The 18229-nt window shown below is 36.7% G+C and overlaps 1 protein-coding gene across 3 annotated transcripts in view; it reads right to left on the bottom strand.

Moving 5' to 3' along the window:
• Window positions 1-18229, bottom strand: part of LOC136842563 (uncharacterized) — a 616302-nt gene that overhangs the window by 336867 nt on the left and 261206 nt on the right. The window contains exon 6 of one of the 3 annotated variants that reach the window (XM_067110026.1): window positions 13036-13296. The exons of 1 other annotated variant lie outside the window; for it this stretch is intronic. The gene's annotated coding sequence lies outside the window, so the exon portion shown is untranslated. Of the gene's footprint in view, window positions 1-13035; window positions 13394-18229 lie in introns of those variants that run through there. One more of the 3 variants, XM_067110028.1, reaches the window with a different exon arrangement.

The raw sequence follows: 18229 nt of genomic DNA, 5'->3' as shown, positions 1-18229 counted from the left end.
GTGAGAGAGAGAGAGAGAGAGAGAGAGAGAGAGAGAGAGAGAGAGAATGTCTACATCGATAGCTGTTTTACGATTTGGATTGATTTTACTGTATTTAACGAAAAGTATGTTAGTATCATACAGTATTTATGTACAAAAATAAAAATACAAATTTTTAATACCAATTTTAGACATAAAAGCATGAAAACATTTAAATTACTTCAAAAATTAAACATGGCCACTTCTGCAGAGTTTCTAGCGGATTTTGCAAATGTCGCATGTCAATGAAAAACTTGCGTATGCCAATTAGTTAGGTTCCAATGAAACGTTTGCGTTCCTGAATTCGTGAGACTTGAAGCGCGTAAGATCGAGGTATATGTATGTATATATATATGTATGTGTATATATATATCATGTGTGTGTACACACAATATATATATATATATATATTATATATATATATGTATATATATATATACACATATACACACACACACAATATATATATATATATATATATATATATATATATATATATATATATATATATATATATATATATATATATATAATGTGTGTATGGATATATATATGTAAATTAGAGTGGGAAAAAGGAAAAGACCCTTTGAATCTTTCAATTGCACATCCTGTATGTTACATCACCGTCTTTCGCTCTCGACCTCTCAATACCTCCTACGGTTAGATTCAGCTTGAAAGACTAAGATTTCACTCGTATTGTCCAAAAACCATACGATTCTTTTATCTCTGTGTATATACGGCCGCGTTGTTGAAACAGTAACTCAGCACCGCGTATAATGGAAACCTCTCGAGCACATTCTCTCCCCTTCACCCAGGGAAATCTTGAAAAAGGTTTATAGATACTTCACGGACGAAAAACAACGCACCTGTTGTTATTCAGCAGATATATTCTCTCGTCAAAGCAAAATGACTACGAACTTGGCTGTCATTAGCTTCGATGTCAAACTTCTTTCTGACTTATAATCCGACTACAATTAATCTGCATCCCTCAAGTCAGGGTTCTTTAATCCGGTCGTAAAATCCTACTTATACCTCCCAAGGGCTGTCCAGAAGAAAGCGACCTTGGTTAGATTTATGGAGATGCTCTGACCCGGATTAAGTGAAGTCAAATTTGACAATCGTTTTGACATTTCTAACTCCCCAGATTAATAGGATCACACTTGTTTGTGACCGTTTGTGACTTAGTATCAGGGCTTTATTGTTAGATGTTGTGCGGGTCAACTAGTATTTTACTCTTCATAAAAATGCCGGCTACTTGTGCCGCTTACGGATGTACACACAGATTTCACAAGACTACAAATTAGTCTGTTACCTTTCATCGTGAGTACTAATGATCTGGAATTATATTAGGAATGTTATTATTGGTATTTAAGAAAAATAAGGATTTTCTATATTTTTGAAATATCATGAATTTTGTTGCTTACTGTCTTGATCACACAACTGATAGCCATCCTCAGTACTGACAACAGATAATTTGTGAATCTTTTTTGTTTGCCTTGCAGTTTTCCGAGGTTGTGACGACCCAAAATTAGATTTCTTAATGACATATAAAATGAGTCAAGATCATATTGAACTTTTCTTTGGCAAAATCAGAAGTATGGGGGTTGCAACAATAATCCTACTTCTCGCCAGTTTTCTGTAGCATATAAAAAAATCTTGATTCACAATGATATCCAGGATATTCTTAATGAAAACTGCATTCCACTAGAGTCGGAGCCTATATTAAAATATTCTAGTAAAATTGCAAATTCATCTGTACTGGCAATAAACGTAGTTTTCGTCAGCTGTCACTGTGCTCCAACATTATTGTTGGTATATATAGCTGGGTTCATTGTGTACAAATTAAAGAAATCTTTGCTCTGTGAAACATGCACTGATGCTCTAACTGGGAACCAAAGAGCACAGTGCAATACTTAATTAGATTAAGTACAGTTATCGAAATATGCCAAAGATGCGAAAAAGTTTATCTTTTCATGAAAATTGTTACATTAGCCTCGGAAGGAAAGATTTTCAGAAAATTGTTAATGCAGTATTCGAATATTAAACTAGCAAGCAGATTTTTTCAAAAATAGCCAATCACATGTATGACAGCGAACCGATAAAAAAATAGTTTCATTTTGCTTATTAAAGCGATTGCAGCAAAATACTTAAAAGTACTACGATACTCCTATGCTACGATAACGTTTTCGACAAAACTTGTGGCTCAAAACAAAATGCAAAGTCTCCAGACATATACGAAACTTATTCACTTGAGTGGCCTGTAATTTCAATTTTAATTATTAGTCGGCACATAACATACATATGTATGCGTGCGTATATATATATATTCTTATTGTACATAATGATGACAGAGTATACATTCCTATTTGTATATTTGTATAATATGAAAACTAGGTGTTTGAGATTTTCTGTATTGACCAAACACCTGGACACCATAGTACTTAAAACTTGATTTAAGATTAGAAAAATAGCTGCTAATCTCAAAATGTTTTTTTTAATTTTGCTCAAGTAAAGGTCACTGGTTTTTCTTATCCTGAAGATTAGTCTGTTTTCTAAAAAAAACTGCACAGAGTCGGTCATTGTTTCACTTACGAGTATGTTTTATATTATCTATGTATCTTTACTTCCCTTTAAATTGAATTGAAAATAATGTACATGGCTCAGAAAGAGTTTCTAATTTTTCCGTGAAAGAAATTAAACAAAGGGAAGAAAAGGAAATAAAAAACGAAGAGGAGTTCATTTATTTCCATAGGGGCCAATCCTTTCCAAAGGTCTTTTTGACAATCTCTCTGGGAGTGGGCGCTGACTGACCTGGCCATACGGATTACTGAAGGGTTTGTATGGTCAGGGCATCTCCATAAATCTAACCTTGAGACCGTTCCGGGACAAGGCCGACCTAATTCACAATCTACCATCACTTGCAGAGCCTATACTATAGTCAAGCCAAACCTTCGTGAGGGTTTTGTTGGGACGAAAATCATTTAAGTGCGTTGCCAAACTTCCATTCTAAGGAAAATTTTATGGAATATAGGTCATTGTTATATAACAAAACTGAAGGGAATTACTCTGAAATATTTACTAAACATGGTTTTTATGCATACAGTTGTTAACAATCAATATTTTAAACAGTTTTTCAATATCATATTTGAGAAACATGGCATACATGTTGCCACATCTATAATCTCGATTCTCAGGTCACGTATTGAAATCTGTATCTGTCAGTTAAGAAACAATAAACCCTTAGTTAATCTCTTCAGAATGGTCAGATCTTATAAGCTGGGGTCCTTTATGGTGAAGGTGAGGATTAGCGGATGTAAATATAGTTGGCGCTCAAACGTGTGTGTGTGTGTGTGTGTGTGTGTGTGTGTGTGTGTGTGTGTGTGTGTGATTAAATGCTTAAAAGATGTTTGTTATCTGAACTTTTCTATAAATAGAGAAATTTGAATATGAAATGGTTTTTTCCATCTTTGATGTTATTTTTTTTTTCTTGTTTAGATTATTTCAAGACAACAGTCAGTTGAATATGGAAAAAAAATATTCGGGTGATAAGATGGAAAAAATCTAAATACCGTGGTTAGGATTGAAACTGGTCTGGCGTTGCCAAACATCAATCTATTACAATTTTTAATGAGGTAAAGGGAGCAGTTTAGTAACTGAAATTAATAAAATTTGCTCCAAAAATGATTGAATCCTGATTGTCGTACACAGATCCCGATGAATATTAATATTAACCTTTTAAAGCGAAGAAGTGTGGCTTTGGTATGCACTTCTCTCACCTCGTGTCTCGGGGCAGGCACGGGTATATTATGAGCTGCAGTTGTCACTCATTATAGGACAATACAGCCTTTTGTTGTCGTCATGGATGGTCAAAGTTCCTCACTGGGAGTCATTCAAGGACAGGCGAGGAAAATTATTCATAATGTGTTAAGATACTTCACAATGGAGAAACAGAGCAGGGGACCCATTACTGATGTTGCAAATGCAACTCTTCGTACAGCTGAGGCAACAAAAGTCTGTAAAGCTACAGTTGAACGAATATTTAAAGAAGCATGAGACTCGCAATAATTATTTGGTGACCCAGTTTTCGAGATAAAGAGGAAAAGATCAAAACCTGTGACTGGTTTGGATGACTTTGACAAGAGTTTGCTTCATCGGATAATTCTCAAATTTTATGAGAGGAAAGAAATTCCAACCATTAGCAAAGTGTTGTTTTTAATGAGGGAAAGAACAGGATTCAAAGGTGGTAGAGAATCTTTAAGAAAAATTGTGAAAGAAATTGGTTTCCGGTACGCAAAACTCGATGGTAGGAAATTTTTGATGGAACGATATGACGTGTAGTGCTTGCGAACAAGATTCCTAGAAAAAATGCAAAAAGTCAGAGAGAACGGACGAAATGCAATTCATCTAGATGAGACTTGGGTTAATCAAAATTACACTGTAGGAAAATGCTGGAAAGCTAATAAATCCGAGAATGCTACTGGAATTAAAGTGCCGTCAGGAAAAGGTGGCCGACTTATAATTCTGCATGCAGGCTCTGCAGAAGGCTTCATTCCAAACGCTGAGCTTAAATTCACTGCAAAAAATGATGGTGATTATGACAGTCAAATGAATCACACTATATGATAAATATTTGAATAAAGGAAAAATAAACTTATACCAGCGAACCTTTCCAAGACAATTGGAGTGGGCATCCCCGCCAGACTCTGAAAGGAGGATAATCTGTACAGGACATAGGTTTTGACTTTAGGGTAATGATTCCTTTGGGGGATTAGTAAGAAATACAGAGCTTTGACTTTGGCCGCCTCCACAAAGAACTTAAAGATATGGCACCGTGTGTTTTCGTTTTTAGACACGCCCAAACCCTCACCACAGATTGGTGCTACTGTAGTGCTTTTTTATCGTATTGTACCATTTATTTTCATCAGTGAGTCTGGACTAGATTTTGGGCATTTGTATAATTCATTTAGATGATTATAAATAAATTATCCTTATCCTACCCTGTTATCAAAATAGTTTCATATATGATTCCAATTCTTCATCTCCTGTATTTTTTTTTTTTTTACTCTTTATCATCTTTTACTCAACAAATTTCAGCTCTTTCGCTCATTTTACGTCTTCAGTATTAGAAATATAGAACAAGTGTCAAGCTGTTTACCCATTCCGACCTGGTTTAAGGAAGATGTGGCAACATTTCTGCCACATCTACGCTATAATATTTTCCTATATTCACAGCCAGATTTGAATGTTTCTGCTCGTCTTAGTCTCTCCATTACAAAAAGAATTAAGCTGCCAGCACGGGTTCTTGCTTCTTACTGACGGAACTGAGAGAGAGAGAGAGAGAGAGAGAGAGAGAGAGAGAGAGAGAGAGAGAGAGAGAGAGAGAGAGAGAGAGAGAGCTAGCAAGTGATGGTAATCCTGGGAAATTAGCTGAAAAGGAAGGAGTTGTACTTTACTATATTCTGGGGCCCAAACGCTGTCAAAATTGAGAAGCAAAGGCGGCTAGGTTATCTGGCTTAATCTGTCTTTACCTAGTGATCAGACTGGTCGTTCATTTCTTTACACAGCATTCTCTTCAATGGAAAATGACAGAAATATTTAAACCTGACACGATACATTCTATGTGAGAGCGCCTCTCATTCGGCCACCGACGAATGGTTTTACTATAGTGACAAAACTATCATGCACAGCCATTGTTACAACCTTTGCACTTAGCTATCATGGTTGAGATGTGATAATTTCTATTTTAAGTATATAACCTGGATTGACTGGAGCATCTGTCACGATGATGTTGGTTATGATGCCTATTGATACTTAAGCTCAACAGAGCTGAGTAATGAAGTGAACTTTTCAAATTGAAGTTTGTTTGGAACAGTTTGTCTGTGTGACATAAACTTTTCATATTTTCTACTTTTTATTCTAGAATTACAGGATCAATTCCATCCCAGCAAAGAGCATCCTTGGCTAAAAGGTATTCAAAATTATTTAAATGAGTGTCCAAACCTTCTCCCCTGGTAGATAAATTAAGAAAATGCAAATAAAGTATCATTGTTTAAAATAATTTACCTCTGCTGAAATCAAATCAAAATTTCCTTGATGACAGTATGGATAAGTCACTGTCATCTCTGTAACAAAACATCAGTAATGTAATTTTGAATTCTGTCCATGGCAAATGCATTAGCATTATTCCCCTTGGTTTTAACATACTCCCACTGTAAAGTGAATTAGATATTTAGTGGTACTTGTGACTTAATATCTGGTATAAAGATTGATTTAAGGTTACTAAAACTGGTGTCACAACATCTAGGTTGTTGATGCCCTAATAACATTAAATGGGAAACTAAAATATAAATAAATAAACGAATTTAAAAGGGTTTCATATAAGAAATATATATATATATATATATATATATATATATATATATATATATATATATATATATATATATATATATACACACATATATGCATTCATACTGCATATGTATTTGATTTAAAATTTGTTGAGGAGGCCTGCCTCCCTAAGAAAGATACATAACTGTTCTATATTATAATCCTCACCGAGAATCATAGCAAGGACAAAATGTCCATCTCTGTCACGTCCCCAAGAGAGGAACATGTCTTAGATCCCCACGACTGGAACATTCGACCAGCACAGGCAAGGGCACAATGCAGTCCTCGCAGAATGGATGGTTTTCACCTAACATCAAGGACTCATGAGTGAGTCTTGTATGTCCAATCCTTAGTCTGCACAACACCGTTTCTTGTCTTCTTGGAATATAGGGATGTGACCAAGGAGGCACTGATGATGTAATACAGTGCATTTTTTAATTTGTTGCAATATTTTCCCAGAAAGACTGCCAAAGGTTTCCAAGTTTCTGACCTACAAGACGATACACATCACGATATGGTAGCAGACATCTTGGTTCTGAGGAAGGGACTGCTGACTTAGCAAACTGATCAGCTTCCTTATCCCAAGAACCCCAATATGGGAAGGCATCCTGCAAAAATTTACTACTTTGCCTCTTCTTTTCACTAACAACAGCCATTCATATATCTCTAAAATCAGGTGGTGCAAAGAGTTAAATGATTCCAAAGACTGAAGAATGCTTCTTGAGTCACAATGAATAGTAAAACTATTTCCATTCCATGTTAAAATTTCCTTTAAGGCCTTTAAAATTGCATGCAGTTCTGTTGTAAAAATAGATACAACAGATGATAATCTCCCGCTTCTTTGTATATCAGGGAAGGCCACTCCATAGCCAATGACAGCATCTGACTTTGAGCCATCCATGAAAACTGCTACGGAGTTATCATGCTGGGAGAAACAATCTAAAAATGTTGACCGCATTGCCTCACTGGACATTTCTGCATTTCTTGAATTAAAATACATCCACCATTTTACCTCTGGAAGGTTCAGGGGGACCAAAATCTGGCTGGCCAAGTTTCCGTCCTTGGCATGCTTAACTGACAGGTTATATGGTTGTGGTTGCTTGGGGTGATTTTCATAAAATTGCCAACGCCTTTCATTTCTGATACAAATGCTGTTTAAGGACTACTCTCAGTTGAAGATGACTTAAATGCTCCTGTTGCTAATCTTACTCCTCCATGATGAACTGAATTAAGCATTCACACCCATGCGTCAATGTTGAAAAGACTAAGGTTCTGTATAGTCTCAACATTTGAGTTCAGTCAGCACTGCAGGAAGTGTGGGACAACACTTTCAGCATATCCTTTGATTTCAAGCATTCTGTCTTAATATATTTCAGATGTGGGATCCAAGTCAGCTTGTTATAAAAAATCAACCCAAGAAACTTTGTTTCACCAACACATGGAATTCTCTCCCCATGTATGAACAGTTCTGGATCAGGATGGACTCCTCTTATATGACAAAGTGTATGGTTTCCGTTTTACTAGCGGATAACATAAAAACATTTACATGAGCCTCGATGGCTCAGTCGGTTACAGCAGCAGCTTCGGACTTCGTAGAGGTCTGTGGCGCGGGTTCAATCCATAAGCTGGCTGATCAGAGAGAGCAGACACTTTGCTATCCGTGTAGACATCCCGGGATTATATATGTAATCAACGGATAGGTTTGCTTAAAAAGCAAATGGATGTTACAGACTAAATACACACACAAAACAAAGCCACTACAACACCTTCTAAAAACATAACAAACATCTCACACGTCTCGAACTCTCGCCATACCCCGCAATAACTCTCGCTGCTGGGAAGAAAGGGCGTTGGGTCTGGTATGATACATGAAACATAACGCACCGGGGTCTAAGCGATGTCAGGCAGGGCAGCCGATCGAGACCACAGGTCTACCCCAAAGCCAAATCAAAAAGTCCTTCAAAAGAAGGCATCGTGCTTACCCCATACAAAAATGGGAATAAAAGCACGTTAAAAGAAAAAGAAGAAGAAGAAGAACATAAAAACATTTACTCAGCCCACTTTACTATAAGTGTAGAGATGAAGGCGGCATTCAGCCACTGCCATCCTTGCTGCTGCAAAAGATATTAAAAGGTTTTCAACAAAAAGAGTATAAGTTAGATCTGGGGGAATGATTTTGGATACCTCACTGACTGCTTAGGCGAACAAGGTTACAGTACTGATTGCTAAGGCGAACAAGGTTACAATTACGACACTTCCTTGTGCACTCCTCCTTGGCTGAATACATCTGGCATTGTTGCTCCAACCAGAACCTGAAATAACCTATTTTTTTTTTTTTTAAAAGCCTTGATAAAAAGAGGCAAATTGACTCTCAGGTTACATTCATAAAGAACCCTCAGAATGCCGTATATCCATGTTGCATCATATGCCTTCTCAAGAAAAAAAAAAACCGTGACATGATGCTGTTTGTTAGCAAAAGCTTCATATATTAAAGATTCTATTCGAACCAACACATCAGTTGTGGAGTGCATACTTTGAAAACCACACTGAGCAGGTGACAAATATTTGTCATGTTCCAAGTACCACATCAAATGAGTATTCACCATTTTTTCCATGATCTTACACAGACATGATGTCAGTGCAATGGGATGATAATTCTGTCTTGAAAGGGCCTTTCCCTGGTTTCAGAAATGGGAGTAATTTTAACATCTCCCATAGCTTAGGGAAGACATATCGAAAAATTCTGTTAATAAGGCTCAATATGAAAAATCTGGTATTTCTGGGGGTATGCTTAATCACTGAATGTTATAACATCCAGTCCAGGAGCTGATTCACTATACTTTCTTAAGGCTGATTCAAATTCCCCTCATAGTAAAAGGTGCACTGTACTGTTCTTTTCTTGATGTATTAAAATCAATTTCTAACTGTTCCATTATCCTTCTTTGAGCAAAATTATCAGCAACTCATTTGACACTAACCAGGGATCTGCTACCACTGATCTTGATAACTGGAGGTTGACAAGGAGTAAATATGGCTGCTATTTTGCTAACTCTCTCCCAGACTAAAGTCAGAGGTGCTATTGAATTTAGTGAGGATATGAAAATTGCCCAAGATTATTTTCATGCCTTTTTTTACTATCCATGCAGAAATGAGCTTTTGCTTTTTGAAATTCAATATAGTAATACTCACATTTTCGTCGAGGATATGAAAATTGTCCAAGATTATTTTCATGCCTTTTTACTATCCATGCAGAAATGAGCTTTTGCTTTTCGAAATTCAATATGGTAATACTCACATTTTCGTCTATGATATCTGGTGAAAGCTGATATCATAGTTTTATTAGTTTCCTGACATTTACAAGTCCACCAGGGAACTGGTCAGCAGATAAATATGGCTGAAGTCCTACATATTGATTGAAGACCAGCTGAAAATATAATTGTACTGAAAAAAATCTAGAGCATCATCTACTGAGGAAAGTCATCAGCCAAGTCATCTATTGAGCTGTGTTCTTATAATGTTTCCTAATCAGCTTTACCACTGTTCCATATAAGTAACCTTGAAGATGGAGGATTTGAAGCTATATTCATTACTATTGGAAAATGGTTGATGGTAAATCTATCATTTATCACTCTCCAACTGAAATCAGTAAGGCAGTCATCAACGCATAGGAAAGTCAATTGCTGACAATGTGCCTGTTTGAACATGAAAATGCAACTTCCTCTTCGACAGGTAACGATATCACACCAAAGAGGATTTTTACTATTCATATCTCCCAGAATAACAAAGGGACATGATAGCTGTTGGACATGGAATTTAAATTCATCATTGGGAAAGACTTCACTGGGTGGTAGATATAGAGAGCATACTGTATATTTTCTTTGCAAGTGGATCTGCACACCTATCACTTGCTGTGTACACTGGATACTAATAGGATCTTGTGGGATGTCATTACAAATATATCAAATTACATCCAATAGCTTTCTATGTTTATGTATAAGGGGAATGATAGGCTAAATACTCTCGTGGGCTCAGACACGTAGTATTACCAATCATAGTCTCCTTCAAAGCTATGCATACAGGAGCAAACTTACTTCTTACCATTTGGCTCTTAATCCCTGATAGTTCCACCACAGCCCCTTTTCAATTATTTAACTTTAATGCCTTGCTCCTGCTTTTTTTCCAGAAAGAGCTGAATTCCGTTTCAGAGCTGATGACTGCCGTTTCCATGTAGGAGGAACCTGCTGCAGATGACATAGCCTCCCCAGCATTATGGGTGTTGGGCACCTCTGATGTCATCTTTGTCAAAAGACTATCAGACTCAGGAGCACCAGACAAGCTGGCATTGCCTCAGGAGAGGTGCAAATGTCACATACAATTTGTGCATCATCTGAAGCATCAGAAGCACCAGTCACAGCTGGTGCAGGCTCTAGCAAGACACATGGACCAGACACAACTAATACAGGCTCAAATAAGGCAGGAGTCCCAGCTACAGCTGGTGCAGCCCACAAAGAGGCCGACAAACCAGGTACAATTGGTGCGGAATCCAGAGAGGCAGTAGTGCCAGGCATCTGACAGAGCCTCCAGAAAGGCTGGATTACCAAACTCAACTGATGCAGTCTCAGAAGTGGCAGGAGCTCCAGAAATCACAGCAAGAGTGCCTGAAATTACTGGTATAGCCTTCACAGAGGCAGGAGTGCCAGAAATTACTGGTGCAGCCTCCAAAGAGTACATGTCACCATTGATCATCCCTTTGTATTACCAAAGGAAGCACTTCTGAAAGCATTGACATTTCTTCTTCGGTTAGCAGCAATTCTCGAAAAGGATATTCTTCGTCTAACATACTGGTTTAAAACTTTCTGTTTAGCCTCTGTAAATGTGATGCATTCAGTTACCCTTAAAGTATGTATCTCCTTTTCCATGATGAACGCATCACAATTTTGTGAAGGGGATGGATGATTATCTCCACAATGAATACATTTTGCTACTTTATAACATAACCCATACTAGGCACATGGGCAGGCTTGCCTTGTAGCTTCTGCCAACAAGAACCTAACATATGAACAGATTCTTGACAACGAAAGCATCTACTTGGCCTTGGGATATATTGCCCAACCTTAAAATGTAACCATGCTGCTTTTATTACATTAGGTAAGCAGGTTGAATTGAATGTAATAATTAAATTTGGCAGTGGAATTAAGGCTCCATTGATCTTGTTCTTATCCTTTCAATTCCAATCACACCTTGATCTTTTAATTCTTCTACAAGCTTCTCTTCTGAGTATGTCATCAGCTGGGGTGCAAATATTATTCCCCTGGAGTGATTCCTAAAAGCATGTACCGAGAGGTCTACTTCAATACTGCAATAATACTTTTAATTTTTCGCTTTCTTTTGCTGAGGCCGATTCTATTGTCACTTTTCCCTGGACTTCATGTGATATCTTAGGCTATCGGCCAACACTTCACAATGTCTCTGTACACATTAAAAATGTCATATTAGTATCTTCCAGATTAAATGTCAGCTGTTTATCATAAGATGTTTCAAATATTCCTGGTCCTATTTCACATACATTTCTGGTCACTCTCCATTTGTTCCATGCTAGAGCATAGGGTTCAAGAGTAATTGCACTACGTGGTTTCCTAGCCTTCTCCAAACACAGGTTGTCAAGAGGAGGGTGTAGAGGTCGTAATCTGTGCCAAAAGGGTATCATCAAGAGGCCCAGAGGTATTTAATACTTAGGTGCTACTCATAAAAATCAACGTACAAGAAAAAACTAAGTAAACCTGAAATCTTAAAAAAATATCAGCCTTTCATTGAGTTTATTCTTCCACCAATGACACCAATAGCAGCCGACTCCCAAATGTCTGCCCCCTACCCTACCCCACAGGGGATGCAAAACACAATTAGGGTGGCCCAAGTGTAAGCCAAACCCGCTTGCTGGAACTGAGAGTATTACAAGAATACAAACACCCCCACCCTAACCATATTATGAGCAAACTGGATAGAATCCCAAGAGTCCTATCACCAAAGCCTGACCATCCCTAGAATCCATGGTCCAGCTCTGCAGAATAGTTTTGCCTTTGAGATATCGATGTGATATCTCTCAGGTCCAAACATTACTGGGTAGTTGATGATACTACCACAGTTCCCACTATTAGCTTCAGAGATAAACCCAGTCCAAGCTTTTCCTGTTTATCAGGTCCAACAAACTTTACCAAAAGTGGCAAATTCCACAAAAATTAACCCAAATTAATATGTAATGATATATAGGACTCTTGAACACGAACCTGGGAACAAATTCCATTGGTTCAACAACTCTTTTACCACGTCAAGGTGGTCGCACGTTGATGGGTGTCATAACGAAGATTATTTTTTATCATACAAAAGATATTATAAAACTAACACTGTGTAACAAACATAATGCATAGGCAACATAGTAGTGATGAGTTAATGTCAAATTTAACCTCCACTTCAAATATAAATATGGTTATTGTTAAACAAGTTTCAATATTAGTTACATAAATTTCATCAGAAAAGATTTTATAATTTTATTTTGCTAACAGCTTACCTGTATGTCGATCATACACAGCCAAAGCTGAAGACATGATCACTAATTGGGTGTTAGCCTACCTTATTTATAGATGGAGTCACCATCTTCTTTATCTTTTTGGAGTGGAATGAATCTGCTGTAGCAAGAAGTATGACCGTTTTTTTTTTTTTTTTCATGACAGTCATATGCACAATGCCCAGTGTTTAGCTTACTGCGCATTTGGGCACTAACGTGATTATTTCAGGTGAAAAATTCACCGCGTTCCATTTTCCAAAGTAAAAATTTCTCAGATCTCCGTCAGCTGTACAAAGAACGCAGATGCCATCAGCCCTTCTAATTACCTATAAGTAAAGAAAAGATACATTTCAGCTATGTATATTTTGTGGTACATGGATAAAATAAATATTTTAGCAGGACACAGGATTCAATAGTAAAATCAGGAAGATGTCAAGAAAGCATCCTTTCTTCCCAGTCCTTAGCTATTTAGCTGACAGACACTGGTCAGATATTACTGATTTCCTCTAATGAATAATGGTCAATAACTACTGATCAAAAAATTGTATGGAATATTTTTATTTCAAGCAATGTTTTGGTATTTCTAGCTCAATATCCTTAGTATTTAGCCTCTGACCCTGATGCCCTCATATCACTATTGTTTAGGCACTGGCACTATAAAACTGAAGTGATTATTTTTCTTCTAATGTCAGGATTGCATTAAATATATTCCTACTAATCTGTAACTGGATTATGTTTGGTTCATTAACATCTTATTTTCAGAGTCGAACAGAATGCCGCGGAGTGCATTTTTTGCGATATTTGATACATTCTCCCAACAAAAAGTCACAGTCGCTCATTTTTGATAAATGACCCTAGGCTCCACAACAGCTGCTGACAGTAACTAACGAGTATCGAGCTTCAAAAAATTTCCTTTTATGAAAATGAAAAATGAAAAAATAGGATTTAAAGAGTTAATATATACAAAGAAACTACCTGAATAAATAGACTGAAATGTAAAAAAACTACAAGTTAAATATGCAAAGGATAGATACATGCTTGATTGTTCTTCCAAGCACGGAGATTCGAATTAAAAGTCTACAGAGGGACTCAGTATAAAAGTTATGGTACTGTCTAAAGTCTTAGCAGAAACATGGGCATATATACTCCAAACAATTACAAACTGACAGCTGAAGGCATACTACAGTTCAAACATAATGTATTATGCAATAATTCCAAATATTAAATTAAAAATCACTTGAGTTTTATGAATACGAAAAATTATCGAATACAAAAATCAAAGAGACATTACTTGTAAAGAATATGCCTTCAATCTTGGTTGGTAAGTTAATAATGTTAATTACAATAAATATGACGAAAACGAGACACCCATGGGTCACACTGCTCACCTGAGTCAAGTTGCAGTGCTTGCAAATATATGATTTATAATTTTTCCTATCAATTTCGCCCCTCGAGTCATGGTTTGGACCAACTTCAAATATACGGTACAAGACGATGATACCATACTGATTAGACAAACTGTAGTTCCATTGTTTCGAGAAACAGAATATTTAATAATTTTCTCGCATACCCCTATGTAAAACTTTGAGCCCTTATTATGACCCCGCTCTGGGCCAGTGATTCATAGTTTTAACAACAACCTTATATCGATGATACATACGGATGTTGTCATGCAAGTTTCGTCATTTCTTGTCTAGCTGTTGTCACGAAGAGAATTTTCAACAATGATACTCTTTTTGCATTTTCATAATTTATCTCCCATGGGAGGGGGCTTGGACACTCATTCAAACGAACTTGAATTTCTTTTAGTCAAAGATGCTCTGAGCTGGGACGAAACTGATCCATTAATTCTAGAGTAAAATGTAAAAAATATGAAAAGTTTACGCCCCGTAGAGAAACAGACGCCGAACATACTTTGATCAGAAAAGTGTATTCATCGTTCAACTCTCTTGAGCTTAAACTAATATTAGCAGACATCATAACCGATATCATCATGGCAAAGCCGTCGTAGAATTAAAGCTATTATTGTACTGCTTATTAATATTTCACACACGTCGCGTCATCTATACTTGACTAAACATTTTGCTTCCACTTTAGGTTAACCGAGGATAAATATTTAAAGGTATTCAACAAGAACTTCATTGCAAGAAAGAAACAAAATCGTCTTCGTGGGAAGTCTCTATTGGGCAATTTCACGAGATTTTGGTAAAGATTCACTCTTACAAAAAATGGATTAATGAACCTTAGCGGTGTCCAAATATCAGAGGAAATTATAAAAACTTCTTTTGAAGCTGGTAATTCTCCTAACGTAATCTGTCGAGTCTCTTAGCTTCTTACTGACAATAAAAAACCGGTTCTGTTTAAGCCTTACGTTTCAAATAATTTTATCGTACATTACTCGGTTCTGTACACACGATTGCCATCTAACAATAGAGCAAGTCAAGAAACCCAAAACTGGTATCCCTGTACAGTAGCTTCATGGTCGATGAATAGTTTTGCATAGTCATCTACAACGAAGTTTGTCCGTAATAATTTAAAACCTGATTAGAGTAACACATCCTTGCATTCGTCTATTTCTTTAACAGCCTATTTTTTTGTCATCCAATTCCTGTTAATCCATTCTCACAATAATAAAAACAAAATTATTATTCTTGCATCAACAGAATATTAAAAAAAACAAGATGGAAATATACAGGGCTTTTAATATACAATACACTTGAAATCACTACAAGTCCTTTAGTTATAATTTTTTATTATTTTCAGTATATATATCATTACTATTGAAGTCATACAGACCACAAGACCCTGATTAGTGGTTGAATTAATTTTTTTTTATCCAGCATTTATTGCTCTGATAACTCTCCCGATTTTCAAAGTATTAAACTGCTCCCACATTAACCTTATTTCCTATTCTGATTCCTAAGAATTTTTGCATGCCTACTTATGTACTTATACAAGATTAAGCTCACATTACTTTTATCGAAGATGTAACAGCCTCCGTTATTGGAGACTTGTGTCACTTTGTGTTATAACTCTCCCTCTCACAGCTGTTTTTGCTGCTCTAGGTCATCCAATCCAGTCAGGAGGAGGGGGGTGGGGAGGGGAGGGGAAGGGGGTTATCAGTCACTCTTGGCAGCTATAATTCGTGTCTTTAATAGCTGCTAAAAGTAAGAGCTTTGGCATTTACTGAAAAAATATCATCTAACCTTCCTCCTTTCCTGCATCCCTATGGATCTCCAGCTCCTTCTCATACAGTGAAATGGATGGAAAGACTCATTACTTGATTAAGTATTTACTCTAAATTCAAACACTGCAGATCCCCTCATCTTATCCTCTAATCCTGTGCTCTTTCCTATACTCTCTCATTCGTAAACCCCATATAGTTCTTTCATCACTGAAATCTGACAAGTCATTTGACCTGGACATATTCCAGCTTGATTCCTCAAGGAATTTATGAACAAATACTTCCGGCGCCTTGCCTTCTGATTTTTAAAAGCCTAACTGTTGAGTATTGCGACTTAACACATACAAGAATACAATCATATTGCATTAACTTCCATTACTGTTAAAAGACCAACGCTCACTTTCATAAAATTCTTGAAATAGAAGAATTTTACAAGACATTCCGTGAGTGACGGCTCTAATCACCCAATCAAACCCTGTTGCATTATATACCTTTAATTACTGTTAAAAAGACCGACACTTACTTTCATAAATTCTTGAAATACATGACCAAGACATTCTGATGGGTTACTGGCTGCAGTACTTACTGAGCGGTGCACTGTTGGCCATACTGAAAAGTCTTTGGGACACCAGTTGTAACCTTTCCTGCCTTTTACGTTTAACCATTTTGTTTAGTCTCTTTAATCAACAGTTCTTCTATAATTCTTTCTTGCTCTACCGACTTGCTCTAATTCCCTCCCCTCTTAATGTAAAAACAAATCTTTTGGTCCGCTCCCTTCAGTGTCTAGAAACGAGCTCAGCGGTCTGAGTAAATTACTTTACTAATACTAATAACACTAAATTGGGGATAATTCATTGGTGACCATCTTTCCAATCTTACTGATAAATGGTCATCTAAGATTTGGTTATGAAAATCCTTCATTGTTGTTCTTGATCTCTTTGAGGAATTTAGCGGTCAGAAAGAGCGCTCTGTTGCTCAAACTTCTCCGCAACTCTAGTTGGAAAATAAAGTGCTTCGAGACCATAGGCCCCAACAGGGATAACAGCCTAGAACAGAAACAAAATTGGTCACTGTCGGAATAAACCTCCTGTAAAACTGTTATTGAACCTCGCATTAAAAAAAATTCGCGACTTGAAATTAACTGCATATCTAGTATGGTGTGGTGGGTGGTATAATCAGGGAAGGTGAAGTCAAAGGTGATCAGAAATGTTATACAAATTGCATATTGAGCTAATGGTTTTATTTCTTTGTAGTGCATTTCTTTTATAGTTTTTCTATGGCAGCGGTAAAACTTATCTCTGAAATGCAACATCTGATCCAGTTCCCCATTTCAATACTGTAGGTGTTTCTTGAGTTTCTACTTTCTCATCTATATAATTCTCACCCTTCAGTACTGACCCTTTGCAGTTTCAGTTTGGTGAGTTTCCAATTAGCTTAGCATTCTGAGTGTGTAAAAGATGTTTATATTCCACATGATTAAACCACCTCAAAGCAATCTAATCTATTCTTTCAGCCACACTGATCTTTTTACCAGTCCCACATTTATCACTTTTCCAATAACTCTTTTTATGACACATATCCTAAGCAAACAGTTCATCTCAACTTCAACTATTTTGCATCTTACATCTTACTCTTGTCTGTTATCCATATTCAGCAAATCTACAGAATACTCATTCCATTAACCCAGGATTGCATTTACTCCAGAAAGCTTCTCTTAATCAATTTGCATCTTGTATTATGAGATTCATTAACTTTTCTTTCTGCATTTACTTCCCACATATCACAGCATTTTGGTCTCCCTAAAGTTCCTGTTAATCTTCCCCCTTAATATTGTTATTAATGGTCCTTATTTTTGTGGGAAGGGGGGGGCTATTATACTTCTTTTCGACTACCTTATCCATCTTCCTATAAGCCTGGACATGTTATCTTTTTTCATGCAACAACACCTTACATCCCCTTTTTTGCTTCACTATACGTTTTATTCCGCCATTCCCTCTTCTCATATGCCTAAAAAACAAGAAATCATGTTGAATTAATCAGATTTGCCTTAACTTAAGTTACTTTCAAGAAGGCTA

This window comes from Macrobrachium rosenbergii, chromosome 10, assembly GCF_040412425.1.
Source record: "Macrobrachium rosenbergii isolate ZJJX-2024 chromosome 10, ASM4041242v1, whole genome shotgun sequence".
Taxonomy (NCBI): domain Eukaryota; kingdom Metazoa; phylum Arthropoda; class Malacostraca; order Decapoda; family Palaemonidae; genus Macrobrachium; species Macrobrachium rosenbergii.
This window is presented reverse-complemented; position numbering and strand designations above follow the sequence as displayed.